Source organism: Syngnathus scovelli, unplaced genomic scaffold (genome assembly GCF_024217435.2).
Source record: "Syngnathus scovelli strain Florida unplaced genomic scaffold, RoL_Ssco_1.2 HiC_scaffold_23, whole genome shotgun sequence".
NCBI classification, from domain to species: Eukaryota; Metazoa; Chordata; class Actinopteri; order Syngnathiformes; family Syngnathidae; genus Syngnathus; species Syngnathus scovelli.
In genome coordinates, this window is record NW_026061323.1 from 569,144 (window position 1) to 576,355 (window position 7,212).

At 41.3% G+C, this 7,212-nt stretch overlaps 1 long non-coding RNA gene across 1 annotated transcript; it reads right to left on the reverse strand.

Moving 5' to 3' along the window:
• Nucleotides 1-3,925: 3,925 nt before the first annotated feature.
• Nucleotides 3,926-5,466, reverse strand: LOC137839860 (uncharacterized). Its single transcript, XR_011086256.1, has 2 exons — nucleotides 4,174-5,466; nucleotides 3,926-4,091 (listed from the first exon to the last, which is right to left on the reverse strand). It is a non-coding gene; the product is annotated as an uncharacterized lncRNA (long non-coding RNA).
• Nucleotides 5,467-7,212: the final 1,746 nt, after the last annotated feature.

Below are 7,212 nucleotides of genomic sequence, written 5' to 3' on the forward strand. Positions count from 1 at the left end.
TATTTTCAGTTGAATGCTTATTATTTTATCCGATTTATTACTGTAAATGAGCATTTTAACTCAATAGCTCACAGGTCATGTAACGTTTTGACCGCAAAAATTGCAGGATGATAGTCCCATGTTGAATGCTCCTCAGATTTTTTTAAGAATTTGTTAATTTGATATACACGGATGAGATTTACACATTTATCATTTGGAAAAAAAACGGACGCGTTTACATGTTATCACACTATGCTTTCCCTTCGATCTCTTTAACGGCATTTACATGCTATCGTAATGCAATGCTTTCCCTTCGCTCTCTATACCGGCGCTTACATACTATAGCACTGCCCTGCTTTTCCTTCGCTCTCTTTTAACGTAAAGCCTATAATATGGGCACGCTTCCCGTGCGACTGGCTTGATCGCAGTGTTACCTGGAAGCGAGTCGAACCGTTAAAGCCAGAATTAAACCCAGAACGTCTGCACTGCGAGACGGACGTGCTAACTAGTGCGTCACCGTGCCACCCCAACCCCTTTCTCGGCTAAATCGCAATCTCGCGGAATGCAACGTGCCAATGCGTGGGGGTGTAAAACTGACCAGAAGACTCTTAGCATAGCAACTAACATGTGGAACGTCCACGCGTACCGGCGTGGAAACTGCCAATTAAACTGCATTTTAACTTTTTGTCCTCTAAACAAACACACACAGTAACGCTATCTGTTTAACGACGATAAACGTCGGTAAAATACACGGTAATATCACCGCATGTGCTCGTTTAAGGCGGTTCCAGAAAGAGAGCAACGCAGAGACTCACCGTAACCGACAAAAGGACGACGAAAAGGACAGGCCACCCCTTCTTCTTCTCTGATGGTATGACGGTTGACGGCAGTTAGCATCCGTTGCGGCCACACATCAAAAACGTAAAGTCTAAAATTTCAAGAAGCATGGCAGTCATATACAAAGCAAAAGAATTACTGGATTATCATTCACTTCGTACACTTTATTGTTCTCTTGTCTTGCCCTGTGCTGAGGTTTGGGGGAATACTTATAAAACTTCACTACAGCCACTTATCATTCTGCAGAAAAGAGCAATAAGGACTATTCATAAAGTCAACTACTTGGAACACACAAATCCACTTTTCATACAATCCAAACTATTGAAATCCACTGACATAGTATCTTACCAAACAGCAATCATCATGTATAGCAAGTAAGCAAAACAACTACCAGAAAATATCCAAAACTTATTTAGGAATCGGGAGGGAGGTTATAAGTTAAGGGGGAATCACAACTTCAAAATCTTAAACATAAGAACAACCTTAAAAAGTTTTTGCATCACTATAACTGGGGTCAAACTATGGAACAGCTCAGTGGCCTAGTAGTAGAGTGTCCGCCCTGAGACTGGAAGGTTGTGGGTTCAAACCCCGGCCGGGTCATACCAAAGACTATAAAAATGGGACCCATTGCCTCCCTGCTTGGCACTCAGCATTAAGGGTTGGAATTGGGGGGTTAGATCACCAAATGATTCCCGAGCGCGGCACCGCTGCTGCTCACTGCTCCCCTCTCCCCCAGGGGATGGATCAAAATCACATGGGGATGGGTTAAATGCAGAGGACAAATTTCACCACACCCAGATGTGTGTGTGACGATGATCATTGGGACTTTGGGACTTTAACAATCTAAGTGAGGAACTCAAGCAAAGTCCAAATATCCACCAGTTTAAAAGAATGTACAAAAATATGTTGTTTAGCGGGTACAAAGGCTAAAAGTGCCAAAGGGCTACACACAAGTTAAAATGAAACAGAAAAATAAGTGTGAAAGTGTATCTACTTGTGGTCTGTTGTAGAATTACAGTATATGTTGAATCATTGGTTTAATGCACAGGTGTCAAACTCAAGGCCCGGGGGCCAGATACGGCCCGCCACATCATTCTATGTGGCCCGCGAAGACAAATTGTGCATCAAATTTATGTGTCATTACTAGAATTGCAAATTGTCTTCACTTGTAATATCTTTTTAAAAAAATATTTGACCAGTTTTTACTCGTCTGATTTGAAAACGACTTATTTGTCAGTTTGTTTTGTAGCTTTTACTGTATATAATAGTGTTAAGAGTAAAAGTGATCAAGTCATCACAAAAATCACGAAAAAAATCTTATATAAGACGCACCTGACTATAAGCCGCAGGGTTCAAAATTTTGGAAAAAAGTCGCGGCTTGTACACCGGAAATTACGGTATGTGTTGGAAATGATATACTTTTTTATCATTGGATTCTATGTATCTGCTTTTGTGTGCAAGATTCTCCGCAGTATGTGACCATCTAGCCTTGTGAAAATGACTTGGGGGCATATGGCCGGCTAATGACTGGAGTCATTAGCCGCGCTATACAATAAGCCCCATAGTTAGCTAGACATGTTCAGATCATGATTGTCATGGGATGGGTGAAGCAGACAGAGGTCTTATTTAAGTTGAAGTCATGAGTACGGCACAGGGATGTATTCCCAGGGCCACTAAGACTAGGTCTTTGTTAAGCTAATAGTCATGAGACGTCCATACTGCTCCGTCCATAAGAGTATCCCATTTGTTCTGTGGTAATGAGATAACTATGGAATGTACTTCCTGCCTGGGAACCTACCCGATCATGTACACTTGCCCCTTTGTTTCTCTCTCAATAAAAGGCACGGCTACGTAAATTCGAGCAGAGCGCAGATCTCAGCCACACTTGTTGCGTGTGTTTGGGGTGCGCCCTTCTGCGCAGAAGAAAACGCTAAGCCAAAAAGACCTACCGCCTCTGAGATTGATTTCAGATAAATGTTGTCAACCCAACAGTATGTACTACAATTAACCCAGTAAAACTTTTTATTTGGCAGCATGGTGGAGCACTGGTTAGCATGTTTGCCTTACAATGCAAAGGTTGTGGGTCCGATTTCGGCTACGGACTTTCTGAGTGGAGCTCGCATGTTCTCCCCATGCCTGCCTGGGTTTCCTCCTGGTATTCCAATGTTCTCCAATGTTGAATAGACGTGCATGGTAGGCCGACTGACGACTATAAATTGTCTGTAGGTTTGAGTGTTAATGGTTATTCGTCTATGTGTGTCCCGCGATTTGGTGACAACCAGTTCAGGGTGTCCATGACTACTGCCCAGAGTGCGAGGATGTGCTCCAGCAAAGTAGCACTACTCTGTGAGTAGGCATGTTCAGAGAGCAAGAGTGCGCTCCACTCCTATTAAAGGGTAACTCAACCCAACATTTTCTTTAAAATATGTTATATATGCCCACAGGAGCCGAAATACATCATTCTTATTAATATTGCGTCCTTGGAATAAGATAAGTAACAAAATTCACTCGTTCTTATCCATCACAGGGGGGCAACCATATTGCCACTCGCTGCCGACTAAAAATGACATCACAGTTGCCAGGTCTCAAGTCAAAAACAATCGCAGTTCAGCTTTAGAAAACTGGTGAGCAAAATAGCCACCCGTTCAGATGGTGAAAAACAGGTGGATTTTAACGGTTACGTTCATATTCAACAAGTGAAAAAACATCCCTGCGTTTCAACTACTTGGGCAGCTGAGTCACGCCGAAAGTTACATCATACATCCTAAAACACGGCCTTCGGAGAACGCACCCTGTGAATTTGGACACAGCTCCCGACTCCCAGCTGGCCTGGGAACTCCTTGGGATACATCGGGAAGAGCTAGAAGAAGTGGCTGGAGATAAGGAAGTCTGGGCTTTCTTGCTGAAAATGCTGCCTCTACGGCCCAACCTCCAGATAATCGGTAGATGATGTATGTACGGATGACAGGACAAAAATTCAGTATTTTTACTGGGATAATTATTCACTTTGTAATTGTAATCTAATGGACGTTAAAAAACAAACAAAACAAATGTGCTCTATGCGCTAAAAAATAAAAAAAATAAAATAAAAACCAGGACCAATAAAGCATTTGGATTTTCTTACATTTTATTTTAAAGATATCACTCAGATGTTCCTATGGAGAGAAAAATGCACATTATAACACAAGATACGTGCTGATGACAAAAATGTCATCTTACTTGGCAACAACACCATCATTCTTTGCCAGCCTGAGGATGGAATCATCAGACTCCCCCTGTTTTGCATTTAGGAGAGAACACGCACATGTAAAAAACCACAAGCATTTGAACCATTGAACACAATCCAGGATGACTCACCATTCTGCGGATGGCGCCACAGATGGCATAGGTCTTGAACTGACTGTTGAAACGACCCGTGACATTGTCCACCTGTAGCAGACATAGTTGAATGAATGACTTTATTTCATACATAGAAATACATCCACATTACATATAATACAGAACGTACATAGAGCTTGAACAAGGACAAACTATATACAGTGTCTGACAGAAGTTCTGTCGCTTGTCCATGTTGTAGAAACAATGGCTTATAACCTGACTTTGACTCACCCAAATGAGGTGTAATGTATGAAAATAAATTTGCTTCACTGCAGAAATATTGATCTTTTAATGAACACAGAAAGGTCAGAGTTTGGCAAAACAAGTTTTGTCGGCTTGTCATACAATACACCCAATCCTAGCAAAACCTTTGCAAGTTAGAAGGCAATATCAACATACTAAAATGTCAAGAAATATTAGCTACCTCTTCCCAATTGTTAGGGTTTTTCAGATTATCCTTATCGGATGATTATGTTGGAATGCAACCGGTAATAAATAACCTACCTTGTCTCATCCTACACAAGGTCGTAAAAGTTCCCCCTGATATGTTTTGGGCTTCCTATTCAGTCTACACCAGCCCCCACTCTTAATAAATATGTCCTTGCAGTTGGGAGGGTTTTCAGACTTCATTCCTGAGCGAGTGAACTCTCCACCTGCAGGTGTCTAAAAGGACTTGCTTGTCTCCCGTGTGGTTCTTGCAAAATAAGTTAGAGTGAGCACAACTCTAACACCTTTTATGATTGGTGTTAGAGATTTGCTCACTCACACTTATTTTGCAAGAACACCACGGGAGACAAGCAAGTTCTTTTAGACACCTGCAGGTGGAGATTTCACCCATTGAAGGAATGAAGTCTGAACCCTCCTTCCTGCAAGGGCATATTTATTAAGAGAAACAGAGTGGGGGTATGAGTAGGCTGAATAGAACGCCCTTGTTCTAGATCAAGGTGCTCCAGTACTGGCCAGCCCAGTCACCAGACACGAACATCATTGAGCATGTTTGGGGTAGAATGATGGCGGACGCTTGGAAGACAAAACCAAAAAATCTTGAACTCTTGAGAGGCACGCAAGACTGCATTCTTTCCTGATGATTTCATCAATATGAATCATTGTCGAACCGCATGGATGCAGTCTTTCAAGCTCAAGGACATCAATTCAGCTACAGCTTTTTCAATTGCCTGTGATGGGTGAGTCGAGTGACGCGACCGATATCGAACAGACACCGCTGCTATGCAAGTACGTGAACTCTAATGGGCCGCAAGAAGAAGTGATCAAATTGACGCCACTATTTTTCTTTAGATTATTTTAATAGTAGGCATACAACTTATGTATTGACACTACGTTGCATTATAAAAGGCTTTTAGATTTTTAAGGCTCCAGACAGGTATGTTTTTTGTTTTTTTTTGGGCCAATATGGCCCTTTGAACATTTTGGGTTGCCGAACCCTGGCATAGACAAAGAGACGTGCTTACGAGCAGTGTTCCCTCTAAGCTGCGCAATTGCGGACTGGTCGTGCAGTCTTGGCGCACATGAAATTACATGCTGCGCACAAAATACAATTCAGCATAAACTGATTGATTAAGATCTACTGTTAGACGTACTCTAATCTAATTAAGTGGATGAATGATTTTCTTTCTGTGCCTTTTTGTAGTGTAAATCAGTAATTGACAGTTGTCCAGCCAATGATATGTTTCACTTAGGCTACATAGTATATGTATGACACATATGTGTCCTGCCTATCCATGCAGTGCGGCAGAGTCAAGTGATGCAAATGCTAAATTAGCTAATCATGGCGAAACGAATGAGCAGCGACACATCCACTCGCCAAGCCAAAATAAATAAGAGATGCTTCTTTTAAGTTTGGATGGCTGTTGGAGTGTGTGCAACTACAAGAGGAAACAGTGAAACTGGGTGAGATTTTCTCTTTTTGAATGAGAAAGGTCTCCTCTGCAAAACATGCAGTGAAGCCAAAGTGGCGGGCGAGTTTACGGAGGGAAAAATACGGAAGAAATGGAAGTTGGACTACCTCGCGCGTCACATTCAGCAGAAATGTCATTTGAAAGCTGTTGGAATTGTACAAAGACTCAAGATGGGAGAGCGGATCGGTACGTTATTGCAAAGAACGCAAAAGATCGACAGAAAAGGAACGAGCTGTCACACAAAACAAAATCCGACCCCGAGCAAGTTAAAGTTCTCATTGACAATATTTATTTATTTATTTATTTATTTATTTATTTATTTATTTATTTATTTATTTGTTTGTTTGTTCATTCATTCATTCATTCTGGTGTTGCACACAGTGGTCCACAGTGTGCACAGGGAGCTTGTGTGTTTGCACAGTCACTTGAAAAATTAGAGGGAACACTGCTTACAAGGCACAATTAGAGCTTTCTGGAAAGCCAGGATCATTGCAGAAGAGCAACGTGACGACAAGACAATATGGAACTTGGCATGTTTCACGGCAAACTTGCCCAATTGTTTAATTTGGATACAGAAGTCATGGACTTGGACGGATTTGCATATAAATATCTATTAACAATAATGTGAGTACACAGAGTACATGGTTAAACAGTAGAATAAAGTACAACCAATCTCAGTGTCTTGGTCCTATAACTTTTTGTTTACCATAAGTCATGCCATAAATAGGCCCGATAATGCGCTCTATGTGTGGATTAAATACAAAACAGACCCTGCAATTGTGCCTTTTAACCCCAAGTGCCTTATTGTGCCAAAAATACGGTAAGTTGGAAAAAGATTACCTCTGCTATGTTGATCTGTACGGAAGCGTGGTCCTTGGCTCCGATGATCCGGTTGCTCGCAGAGCTTTAAAAATAAAATAAAAATAATAATTTAAAAAACAGTGTTTCCATTGATTAATACAAATACAGTCAAACCTCGGTTTTCAACCACAATCCGTTTCAGAAGGTGGTTCGAGAAGTTAATCGGTCGAATTCCCGAATATATTTTTCCCATTACAAATAATGGGAAAAAAATGTATCCGTTCCAAGACTTAAAAAAAAA